This window comes from Rhea americana, unplaced genomic scaffold (genome assembly GCF_003343005.1).
Source record: "Rhea americana isolate MKP2758 unplaced genomic scaffold, rheAme1 scaffold_44, whole genome shotgun sequence".
NCBI classification, from domain to species: domain Eukaryota; kingdom Metazoa; phylum Chordata; class Aves; order Rheiformes; family Rheidae; genus Rhea; species Rhea americana.
In genome coordinates, this window is record NW_028186579.1 from 5,823,221 (window position 1) to 5,836,872 (window position 13,652).

Genomic DNA, 13,652 nt, shown 5'->3' on the forward strand with positions numbered 1-13,652 from the left:
GTAGTCCTCTTTGGTAAGTATTGTAGTTAAGGCATCTCATTATAGCTGGAAGGAGAATATTTTGATTTTCTGACACACCAGACAGTGTAAACAACAGCCATTAGTAATTTAATCACAGTTCACCAAGTTATTCAGCAACATGCTTTCTAAATGACTGAAGAATATTTTCCTCATCCTCTTTCAGATTCCTTAAAATTCATATTAATATCTCCCGCTCAGTTATAACTGACTGTTTAGCCAATCACATCCTTATGGATGTCCACTTAYTTTATTTTCAAATCCAAAGGTCTAGCGAGGAGAATAAAACCTTCTCTAACATCTTTCAACATTCTTTTATTGACCTGCTTTTCACCTAAGGGCCTTGACAGGCTACAGAAACAGGCTGACAAGAACCTCATGACGTTTGAAGAAGGCAAATATCAAGTGCTGTCCTGGGATAAAATGATCCTATGCAATAACGTGGTCAGGGCATGGACACACTAGAAAGTAGGCTGTACAAAAAGATTATGGGGTCTACCTGGACGACRAGATAGACCTAAGTCAGCAGTGTGTTCCTGTGGCAAAGGAAACCAAATGTGTCYGGGACTTCTCAGCAAAAACATAGGCTGCAGGTTGAGGGAAGTGATTATTCCCTTCTATTTGGCACATATGAGACCATATCTGGAGTACTGTGTCCACTTTTGGGCTCCCCAGTACAACACAGATGTTAACCAACTACAGCAAGACCAGCAGCAGGCCAGAAAGATTACCAGGTACACAATGTAAAGGGGAGGCTGAAAGAAATTGCTTTGTTCAATCTTAAGAGAAAGTTATAGGAGTATCTTAWTGATACCTTCAAATACTTAATGGAAAAAAATATAAAGAAGATGGAGCCAGACTCTTCTCAGAAGTGTGCAGTGACAGAATGAAARACAGTGGAGAAATGTTGCAACAAGGGAAATTATGATTAGATACTAGAAAAAATGCTTTCACAGTAACAGCAATTAAATACTGGAAGAGAGGCCCAGAGGGGCTATGGTATCTCCATCCTTGGAGATATGCAAAGCTCAAGTGAACAAGGCCCTGAGCAACCCAATCTAAGCTGGGCTGCTCTGTGGAAGGGGCTGGCCCAGATGACTTCCAGAGGTTCCTTCCAATCTATACTATGTCTATAGATTTTGTGATTCTGTTCATCCCCAGAAGGATGAACAGATATGAACAAAGAAATTAATTCTGTCCATGCACAACATACAGATGTTAAAGTCAAATAACAGAAATAAGAGGATGCCAGAGATGTATTTATGTAGCTTAATCTATTGCCTTTAACATAGGGGAGAAGACTGAAGCATGGTCACTATGGCTGAGAACAACAATTTCTTCGGTATGTAAAGATCAAGCAGTTTTTATTTAAATTGTGTTGTATAAGGCTACAACCAACTGAAGTCCATGCTCTTTTATTTTGACAGTATTGACCTAAATTTTATTATAGTCTTTTACCAGTCAAAAGGGATATGAATTTGCATTACATGTCGTGTCTTATATCATTCACTAAACATTCAGAACCTTGTTGGGTACAATTACAAATCTTCAAAAGCTAAATGACTTGATGCTTCCTGTTCACATGCTGTTTCCATAAAAGATTAAATTGGTTGGAAGCAAGTATCCTCTCRGCAAAGTAAGCCTTTTATTCTTCAACAGGACCTGCTGGTATATTTTCCTCTTCTTGATAACGTATCACTTCAATAGGTATAGGGGTCTACAATGGTAAATATCCCTCCAAAGGAACAGAGTCTAAACAAATAAAAAAGTACCTCATAATGAGATATATGGAAATCTGCTACTGAGGCAAAACAGTCTGGGTTCAGCAGACTGTTCACCACATGGAGCAGTTCTGCAGGTCTGGATTTTACATATTCAAATGAATGATGAATGAAAGAAACAGGCTTAACTACACAACAGCTACATAAAAAAAACAAACAAACTTTTCTAAGAGAAGTAAGACTCAAATGGGATTTTCTTAAAACAGAATTCTGTTTTCTTGCTGCTTTCCCCTTACTAGAATTACTCACAAGAACATAGGAAAATAATTTTGTTCCTTGTGGATGTTCAGAGACAGTGAAGCACAGCTATTAGATTATTAGGAAGTTGGATCATTTCTGAAAGAGTACTTTGCTCTTGGAAAACTGAAAGTATACTGGGTTCATCAGTCTTTAATGTTGGAGAATGAAATCTGTTGGAGAACTCATCTGAAGTATTGCATCCAATTCTGACATGGAGCTAGTGGAGAGAGTCCAGCGTAGGGCTACGAGGATGGTCAGAGGGCTGGAGCACCTGCCCTGTGAGGAACGGCTGCGAGAGCTGGGCCTGTTTAGCCTGGGGAAGAGAAGCCTGAGGGGGGATCTTATCAACGTGCATAAGTACCTGAAGGGAGGGTGTCAAGGGGAGGGGGACAAACTCTTTTCAGTTGTCCCATGTGACAGGACAAGAGGCAAYGGGCAGAAATTGAAGCACAGGAAGTTCCGCCTGAACGTGAGGGGGAATTTCTTCCCTGTGAGAGTGACGGAGCACTGGACCAGAGAGGTTGTGGAGTCTCCTTCTCTGGAGATCTTCAAGGCCTSCCTGGATGCAACCCTATCTAACATGCTCTAGGTGACCCTGCTTGAGCAGCGAGGTTGGACTAGGTGATCTCTAGAAGTCCCTTCCAACCTCAACCATTGTGTGATTCTGTGAAATATTACTCCCTCCTGATACGAGTAGGTTGCAAAACTCACTTTAAGGCAGTGGTTTTGAATTTATTAAACTCCTTAAATATTTATGTAAATACATAAATATAAAATTTTTCCAATCTCATACACGAAGGAAATGGTATTGTCGCTCCCATCTTGCTTCATTTGTAAACAAGCTCGAGTTCCCCTGAGGGTAGGGGTAGATGGGATTCCACTGAAGACGTTCAGAAAGGAAATCACAGGTTCCTCTTAGGCCACAATAGGTACAATATTAAGAGTAACCTCTCCTGGATTTCAGAGGCAAAAAAAGATTCTTCTCCTGTATTACCTGCTTCCAATACATCTTCCAGTCTGAATTATTATCATATGTGACTAAGGGCTTCCCATTTTACCTATACTCACAGTGCAAGAGCAGCCAAACTATAAAAACATGTTGACATAAATCATGTCAAGCCTGTAGAACCCTCTTCAGATGTAAAACAGACTGTTACAAGGTGTGGTTTTTGAGAAAGAGATCCCTTCACAGAGAGAAGGCTGGAACTTCTAGTATAATTATCCACTGAAAATAGAGGAAGACTGTACAAAACATAATTTATTTTCAGCAGAAATAATTATGGGTAGGGAAAATTAAGACTGGACAGGTAGTTTTTGTTYCCATTACTGGATCAGAGAATTTGCTTATTAAATATTTTAATAAAATATTGYATTCCCACAAGACCTTGCCTCTGATAATCACAAAGCATTCAACTGTCTTATGAAACACACACACTATCTTTCATTTATTTTTTTAAATAAATATAAGGAGGCTGTTTTTCAGGATTTGATTGAACTGTGCTATACTATTTCTCTGTCATGTGGAAAAGAACTCACTTGCAGTGAGTTCTCACAAACAAGAGACAGGGTGAAAATGCCGTAAAAACTTTTAGTAGTCAAGGAGATTCTATTTGCCAAGAAATTCCACCAGTGTAAGCTAAAGCTTCCCATGCTTCAGGCCTAGGTCTCAGGTAACTGGGCTTCTAGAGAACAGATCCTGTATATTTATGTTTGCAATTAAGCTTCCTTTTTTGGTATCACTGTGGGATACACTCCCCACAAATAAAATTCATTTCTATATCCAGAAATAAAAATAACATCTCAGTATCAGGTTTGGTGACATTCATTTGCTCAAGAAAAAAGCATCAAGGGATAACATGAGGAAATTACTTTGTTTTAAACATAGCCAAATTGATTAATATTTCCCTCCCCCCCAAYAGCTGCCAGACTAAACCTAGCTACAGCACAACCAATCCAAACTGTGTTTAAAAACAAAATTTTGTGAGTAAACTGCTACATTTTAAAGGCTAGAATTCTAACAGATTCTGGTAGTGGCCTTCTGTAATTTATTAACTTTCACAAATCTTACTCGATGATATTTCACTAGGACTTGCAGCAGATAAAGATAAACACAGGGCAGATCTACCCACCTGCGAGACAGGCCACGCAGGAACTATTCACGCTGGAGCACAGACAGACCTGCTGGCCCTGTCCTTTTCCTCGCTTGCTGATACATTAAACCTGCTCACCTCTGCAAACCTGCTTTGTACATCTCACCTTAAAACGGACCAGCGAGTTCCTGGGTTTCTACAACATCAGACACAACGCGTAGTTCTGAGCCCTGCTCTGTGAATTAAACCGATTTTGGGGTGGATTCGATTCCGACTTCAAYAGCAGCAGCCGCCAGCCTGCATTAACAGTGGGTTTTGTTCCGCGGCACTCCAAAATACAAGTGCAGCTAGCACAGCTGGAGTACGTGCGCGTTTCTGCCGCTGGCTTGTGCATGCCAAATGACTTGCTCTATCCGTCTCTCAACGAACCCATTTAATCAGGCCCACATATAACATTCAAAGCTCTTTTCCATTTCTTGAGAGTTTATAATGACATTAAAATGCCTTTCGGGAGAAATGATCCTTGAAAAATAATCAAAAGGCACAGTATTGATCCACAGGTCTACAGACGTGACTGTTCTTGTTTTTGAGCATTTCTGCATAAAGAACTGATCAATTCCTCTTCTTTAAGAAGATGGGTTTCCTGGGGAAGAAGGGTGCCTCCACCTCCCAAGCTCAGAGGAGTGGGTGCTCAGTCAAGGCACACAAATGCCTGATGGAAGACACTCGCTCTCTTGTCCCCTGTTTCCTTCAAGGGCCCCCACTGCTTCCCTGCACCCCTCGCAACCTCTCTGGGAGCCTTCAGGCTCCCCAGACTCCTTTCCCTTTACCCCTGCACCTCTCTGCAACCCGTCTTGCTGCCTCTTCTTCTCAGAGCACAAAAATTCAGGTTTCTCTACATTGCTGTGAATCTTTGAGCTGAGTCCGAAATGAGGATTATTTCAGACTACACCCTACGTTCCAGGGTCCTGCAAAAATAAAAACATTAGTCTATCAAGTTACATGCTAACACAGGTTATGGACCTATAGATGAACATATGCATACAACACTGCCTATATATTTTGATTTAATGGCTTTTATCTGTTAGCCATCTCCATCTCCAAAGTTCTACAAACTTCTTTTTGAATAGTATCACAAAGAAAACAACATCTAGGCACATTTTTCAGGCTCTGAAAAGGAGGTACCTTGCACAGTGGTGTGTATTTTTGCTCCAAGGGAGGAAACAATAAAAAACTTTTGTTTGTGAATAGAGCCCAGCATTGTAAGAATCATACTTATCCCCGTATACAGTGTGAACATATTCTTAAACAGCTTTATACAASAAGAAAGTGGTACATAATATTGATTGCACTCAATGTTCCTAATCCCATGTATTCTTTCTTCAAAAAACACATAAAGTAAGAAAAAGACAATTTGACTGGTTGTGAACCATACGGTTGAAGATCTGTCTAGCTTTGAAAATGTAAATAAACAAGAAAACTTGCCTCTACATGGAAAGACTTTTTGTATGGGCCTAAAATAACCGAGAGCTTGTCTCTTGGCGCAGCTAATGTTAAAACATGTTAAATCTGCTTACTGGTGATGGAAAGTAGACTTTAGACTTTATAGACTATAGCCCTTTCTTTTACTTGGTTACACCCTCTTAACTCTCTAAATGTAAGTTTACCTGTCTCATTTTGAAACTGAAGCATGTTTCAGACCTACAAAATATTAGCCAGGACAGCTATAAGCAAGAGTACCCTGAAGCACGTGGAAAAAAATTCCCATCTTTTTGCTCTTTTTTTCCTGTTTTGAGACACTCATATCATGGGCTTTGATCTCCTTCCCTGCTTTCTTTCTCCTTTGTTGCTAAAGTAAATAGCTCACTTTTCCTTTTTTTTTTTTTTTTTCTTTTGCAGTTTCATCACTTTAGTACATTACACCATTTGGCACAGGAGACGCAAGGAACCACATCAAATAAAAGCACGTGACCACAAAAGCTGCCTGGAGGACCATGATCCCAGCTTCGTCGTCAACTGACCATTTTTCAGACCCATTTGCCCATAATCAAACCCTCTCTATCACATTAGCCATGTGGTGCTTTGCAAAAGCTTTGGAATGCTGCTGCGATCAGCAATACAGAGCTTACCAAAAAATAACAGAACGACTGCTTCTGAGAAATCAGTTAGAGTTTTCTCCCCTTTCTAGCCATATCCTATTTAAAACAAACGGAATTAACATATTGTTTGTCCAATCAATCTACTGCTAGCTAAACTGCATCAAAAAAAGAAGATTCTATTACAGAAAAATTGCAGTTACGCTTCTATTTTTACAGGAACAATTTCTACATACAATTATTTCTACTTCAATGTAGGTAAARCAGATATGTATGGCTCCAACCAGCCAACATAACCCGAGAAATCTATGTTACTCAGAGTAGAGACAAGAAAACAGAATCACAAATTGACCTGGAGGCAAAACTATGCCAAACTTACTTACTTGGAGGAAGAATGCTACTCAAACACAGGCTAAAAAATCTGGCCATTAGAGCAGAAAGGATAATACCATCTTTCTTTACTTGACCTACCAAAGGTTCGGGGTAAATACCTCTGAACCCTTCATGACTGGTGACTGGAAAAATATGAAATAATCATTGTAAAAAGCAAAACCTAAAAACTAAATGCACTTTAGTTTCATGGACTGTGCAGAAAACTGCAAGTCAGGCTTGCTGAGCTTTATTCGTGGCTCTGCTATTGACTTCACAGGTAATCTTCAGGAWGTTATTGCAACCTGCTTCTGTGCTTGCCCACCTGTAATATTCAGATGCTTATACTGAACGTGAATAGTATACATAGACTGGTATAAAAGCTGCATGACAGAGTCATCTGAAAGTACAAATGAATACCACTTTGCTCAGGTTATCTCAACTTTTGTATTCTGCTGTAGGTTAAAATTGTCAAATAACGCATTTCTCACTTTAGACAAGGCAGCTACACCAATGAAAGATTTACAGTAACTGTACACATTCTGGACTCTAGCAAACTTTAACCTATAAACTTACATGAACAGTAATAGCTCAGGTGATGCAACAAAAGACTTTGGGGTTTAGAAGCTCTAGTTTCCAGTCAATAATTCCTCCTCTTCAGGAGGAAAAAAAGTCCCTGAAAAACATAAGATGACTGGCTAACTGACCTTATAATTGAAGTTAGAATACATTTCTTTTCTTCCCTTCCCTTCCCGTGCTGAGACTCGGAGCTGGAAGGGGAAAGGATAGATGATCTTGCAGTATAAAGTTTTTCTTATTGCTACCTGAAGGTACAGAAGTCTGAAGCAGTGGAAATGCTGACATTTTCAGATAAATCAGGACTGAAGGGATTTGCTTTGCTTAATGTGTCTTTATATGCATAAATCAACACAAAGATCCTACCTAAAAGGGGACAACGAGGTTTCTACAGATCTATTGAACAACTGAAAATTTGGGTTGATAAGGATGGGAAAGAGAAATCTCCACAATCCTCAGACCCTGCAGTCTCTGAAAAAACAAAACCATGTAAGGATAATGTTTACAACCCAGCTCATCTGACAATTCATTTCATATAGCTGCAGTATACTGTATAGAAGCATTCTACCTACAACAGAGTCATAATATCGTTTTATTTTTCATGCAAGGGAACCTACTTTTATAAAGAAATCCAAAGCTTACAAAAAACCTCCCAGATAGGTACACAGTTCAGCAGTTTCCTCCAGAAACTCCATTAYACCTGAGAACATAAGCTTCAGAAAGAGAAAGTCCAAGAGAGTAAAACAAAAGTTATCAGAAAGGCTTCCATGTGTGCTGTGGTTTAAAATACTGACTTACTAAACCAGTGGCAACAGTACTACTACAGAAAACAGTGTACAGTGTAAAAACTTTGGTCACTTACTCATACTGACAATATGAAAAAATAAAGGGAGAATTATGAAAGCCATGTATTTAAAGTGATTAAAAATATTAATAAATCCCTCACACTTAACCTCTGGAATTATCTTTCATAATGCAGTGTTAACAGGCTYCAAAAAGAAATACTAAAATTTCCACTGGCTACTAAAAAAAATAAAAAAGCATGATTCTCTATTACAAGACTCAAACTTCTGACCAATGCTGCTTTTGAGTTGAATGTACTACATTTATGCCCCCTCAATTTTCCCGTCAAAAAATTGCAAGGTGTATTATAAATTTAACACATTTAGTCATTTGGTGCAGCTTGTTTTTGGAAAAGAGACAAATTATTTCAGAAATTCATAACATAACATAACTACAAGAATTGAATTTAAAGACATTTGTTACGATCTCAATTTTTTTTCCAAAAAGGATCAGTTGCTAGTATTACGTGTCTGTCAGCATAGCATTATTTAAAGAAAGTTATAATACCTGAAAAATTTGCTAGATGCCTCACAGTTTAAACAGGAAGGCATGGTTCCTCTCCCAGGGAACTTAAACAATTTAGCATCTCACCCTACACAACACAATGAAGAACTACACAGCAAGGGCTGCATGATAGGGGAGGAAGAGCATTGCTTGCAGTAAGGAGATTAAATTGTTCATCAAAAGAGACTTGAGCACAATGGGGAAATAGATATTTGCAAAGCATTTTGCTTATTTCTTAAATTGTGTTAGTTGTTTAGCAGCAAATTCAGGAGACATATTAATGAGAAGTGAAAAATAAAGTTAAGAAAGAGTTTCTCAAGAGAATTTAATTCCAAGAGGAAATAACAGCAACTGCTCTCCCCTATCCTCCCGAAAAAGGTAATAGGAAAAAGCAGGCAAAAGATCAGCAGCAAACATCACCAGCCAAATAAAAAAAGGTACTGATAAGATAAGAAACATGGGCAGAGAAGTGGAGAAAGAGGCAGTCCCAATGAAAAACGAAGTTGAAAGGGCAGTATATGAAGATTAAAGAAAGGATTCGAGATACCAGGAGAAAAGCTAGGCAGCCTACGCTATTGTGATTCTCTATCAGTCTGAGGAAGCAGAACAAGCATGAGAGAGGCTAAAGACTTGTCACAACTAAGGCAGAACAAGATTTTGGCTAAAAAGTGGATTTTAACCTAACTACAATAGTTTTTCATCCTGCACCGATTTGAAATGCCAACCCAAAGATGGGAAGTTGTTTATATCCCCATTACTCTTTTAACATGGGCTGTAAAGAAAGAAAAGTTGTGGCTGTTATCTGAAAATTTACTTTTGAATTACCTGTTCTTTAGAAATGTTCTTTTAATAGCATTACCTATTTTACAGATCTATTTATATTCACCTTAAGTGTGAATATTTTAAGGGCCTTCTAAGTAGCAAGAAAAAAATTACTGGGCATYGACTTAGGTGTGCCAGCCAAAGAAAATTAAGTGTAGCACAAATATAGGAGTAGGGAACTGTAAGCTTTTGCATAAACAAAAATAAAGGGCCAGAAAACTGCTATCTTGTTGGCAATACTCTCCTCTCAAACAGTAGGGCTGAATAAATTAATGAAAGGATTGAGGTGTTATTTATGGTGAGGAGCGCGAGAAATTCCTCTGCACCGAAGCTCGGGCGGCGCATTACACAACGCCCATCGTTGTGCAAGATACTCATCTGCTGTTTTATAATCCACTCTGCTTTGCTGACGGAGATCTCCCAACAATCTCATTGAGCAGAATACTTATGGCAAATGTACGTGTATCTTCTCTTATTATCTCTCCATAAAATGGATGATGTAAATGAGTAACTGTTTTAAGGTGGCTATCAGGTATATTTACAAAAATACGCCCTATACACTTATCAGTTTTAATCGATCCAGCTTACTATATACATAATAATTGCTCACAGGACAGGTAATTCGCCAGCACTAACACTAAGTGCATCTATCAGCAGTGTCTTTTTTTAAGAAGCATAAAAATGTATCTCCAAAATGGTACAACTCCAGCATCTTTCTTCCCTACTTTTCTCACCTTCTTAGGAAGATTGACATTCATTTCCTATAACTTGTAGCCTTGTTATGTTTTATGACTGCATTTGCTTATATTGCTCTTTAGTTGCTTCTGCGTATTCCCTAATATATTAGTCAAATTACAGTAATTAAGCTTTATTGTTAATCTTTTCCTGATTTTGCTTAATGCTTAGCACTTTCAGTGACACAGCAGTTTTAAAAGTACACGATTTTCCTGTCTTTGTGCTAAAATAGTGTCATGTCGTCGACTCTTCCCACAAATTAATAAAAGCTCTTCCATTCTCCTTAGGCCAGACAGGAATCCTCACTTGTGAATCTTTTATCTGTGGCAGAAACATTTCTTTTAAGAAATGTCCTGTCCCGTGCATTATCAGTACTGGATTTGATTAGCTTAGATGAGGAATCAGAAATGCAAAGTACCACAATGATAGGAAAATCTTGTAGAACGTTTTCAGAAATGAAAGGATAAATATGCTGGAAAACTTCTGGAAATGATGTCAATAATTTGGGTCATTTATAAGAATGTCGGGGGGGGGGGGTTAGAGGGGAGGAATGTTTTTCTTTCATCCGCCTGGCTTCTGACACTGATTTCCACGCAGCATAACTTAAGGGGCATTCTTGCTCAGATCGCGAAACTGGCTTTACTCTGTTCACAAGCGATGTGGAATGCTACAAGTCTGGTCTGGTGTTCTAGCTAAATTCTCCAAGAGGCCAAGGGAACTCAGGCTTTATGCAAGCTAAATATGTTCACATGTGGACGCAAGGCAAGAGAACAAGATAAGTTCTTCACGTAAACACAGCCACTGTGGTTCGACAATCTAATATGAACCATGTTAAACTATTATTCACTTAATAAGATGATATGACTCTGCCTGGATGGTTTTTACAATCCTTTTCAGAATCTTTACCACCAGTATTTGTATATATGTGTTTTGCTTTTATGAACATAAATAATTCAATATTCATCTTAATATATTATCTTTAAAACAGAGGGAATCCAGGCTATGAGCATTGTAGAACACAAAGACAGCTTTTGGTTGCTGGGAAGACTGGCAACAGTTCTTGGAAGAAACAGGTTTCAGCTTTAAAACTTGCTTTACATCAGATATAACAAATGCCCCTTCTGTAATAAGCAAAATATGGATCTACTTTAAGAAGGAAAGGTAGAAAGAAAAAGACACAGGATTTCTTTGTTGTGTTAAAATCAAAGCGGGGACGTGTACACACACATGAAATTGGAAGCTTCGTTATTTGCAACTTAGAACTGCACTTAATTGGTGGCAAGGTGAACGCGTGCATACCTAGTACTTTGTTTTCACTCATGCCTGTCTTCTTTTCACAGAGCATTTTCATTAATGCACATGCTGAAAGACAAAGACTGGAACGAAAATCCCTTTTCAAGGATTGCCTTGCCTTTTTACTAGAATAAATTATGAGTGCATATAATACACTTACACAGATAAATCAGGCTTGAGTAAAGATACACGCCTGTAAGCACACACTTTCATCCTCTAACCTCTCTTTAATGCACATCTTTTTTCTTTAGAAAGTGGAATTTAGACAGTCATTGGAAGAAAAATTCAACTTCATGTTAGTACTTTTTAAAGTTCTGATTAATATCCTCAACATCCTTAAATGTTTAAAGGCTTGAGTGCACTTGGAAGCTGAGTGCTTAGACAGTGGAGCGGCCTCAACTGTATCTGAAAATCGGTGTATTTACAAATAAATATGGGACGTTTTGAAAAACTGGACCTTGTAGACGAAGAATGACATTTTCAGAAAGTTCATCAGTTTTTAAATTGTTTATGTTCCATCTTTTACTAAACTGAAGAACTTAGGATCCTACACTTCACTGAAAGCCAATAGAGCTAAACTTCCTAAATTAAGTCTTTCTTTGCAGAAATTAAATTTAGGCTTATGAATCCTACAAATACTTTTTAAAAAGTTTATTTCAAATCAAATACATTGTTATATTGCCTCTAGCACTAACTAGCAAAGTTTTCACTAAAAATAATAAAGAAGTAGATTAAAATAAGGAACAGCATTAATCTTGCTCTTCTGTTCCCTCACCCTGAAATAAAATAAGAACACAATATTTCTCTTTGATTTCCTTCCTAACTAGTTCTTCCTTCTCCCCCTTTAAAAAAACAAAAGCAACAAGTAATTTTCATATTTTGCACTAAATGTGTCAGCTATGGCATTGTAAAAACTATCTGCTACTGATACTCTTTAAAAGGGTGACTAAAAAAAGTAAAATAATTAATTGAAATGGACACATTCTATGAACTAAATCAAAATTCACCACAGAAGACAACTTCTTCAAAGAAACCTCCCTGCCAATGGTGTAACCTATTTTCAAATCAAAGATTTACTGAAGGTCACTAAAGGTTTATTTATCAAAATAATTTGTACAACACATCCCATTACCCTCATACATCATTTGCTCCAATTTTTTGACACCTAATAACACACTGTTAACACTCTTATTAGCTATCCTGAGACCTCTGGATTATAGTCTGAAAAGTACTCAATCAATCTGATGGTGAGAGAACAAGAAGTCTTGCAGCACTTGTATGTATTCTTATTCTTTTTCTGTGAAAACAAATTCTTCTACAAAGGAACAGGTTTTTTTCTTTTCTTTTTTAAAGTTCTGCACCAAATGCAATAGTTTCCTAAAAATACCAGTTTACAGCTGTAATTGACTTCCCAATTAAATGAACTCCAGTAGAATTCTTCCTTCATTCAAATCATTTCAATAGGTCAGCAACTTTTTCCCCATTATACAATATATGCAACTAAAACAATATTTAATAAATCATAATTAGAGTGGCTGCTAGAACTGTGCGCTTAAGATTAGGAAGCTGTTACAATTATCTTGTATGGCTAAATAGTAGAATGTACATTTTACTACTTAATCTAATTTTACCTATCAACATGTGTTACAGAAAGAATTTATGCCCAGGTGAAAATATTCTAAGTTTTGGCTGGGAATGCTTGTATTCCAATTACATATGTTTTTTCCTGCCAGTAATAAATATTAGCATGGTGTTGGAATCTTGTATTTGTATTTTCCATGCATATATATGTATATTCTTTTAAGTTGTAAGAAAGAGATTATATGATATCAAACCAATCTGATTTTGCTCACCATCTCCATCCCTTTCACTGAATGATACAACATGCATCCTCCAACTTGCATGAGGAACTTCTTCAAAACTGTGTTAATGCCATTTGATAAATCACCAAAACCACAAAACAAGCTACAGTAATATATTTAAGCCATAAGAACTAACACTGATTCCCTCCTCTTCTAGATTTCTTATTCACACTAAAAGTTAATTGTCTTCCATTTTGGTATCAAGTGACTAAACACACTGCACTGGAAGACAAGAACTCTGTGTTTTAATCCAAGTCTCTCTACTGCTTTTGGAGTAAATTAAGATAAGCAACCACAGTTATTCTTTTCTAGTCTTTGCAGTCTAGAAGAATACCTAGAGTTCCTTAGACTTATAGTGGTCATGCTAGGGGAAAAAAAGAAGGAGGAAAAAAAAAAAAAAAAGAAAAAAAAAAGAAAAAAGAA

At 37.5% G+C, this 13,652-nt stretch overlaps 1 protein-coding gene across 1 annotated transcript in view; it reads right to left on the reverse strand.

Annotated features, from left to right (window-relative positions):
- Positions 1–13,652, reverse strand: part of BABAM2 (BRISC and BRCA1 A complex member 2) — a 174,038-nt gene that overhangs the window by 44,364 nt on the left and 116,022 nt on the right. The gene's annotated exons all lie outside the window — the stretch shown is intronic.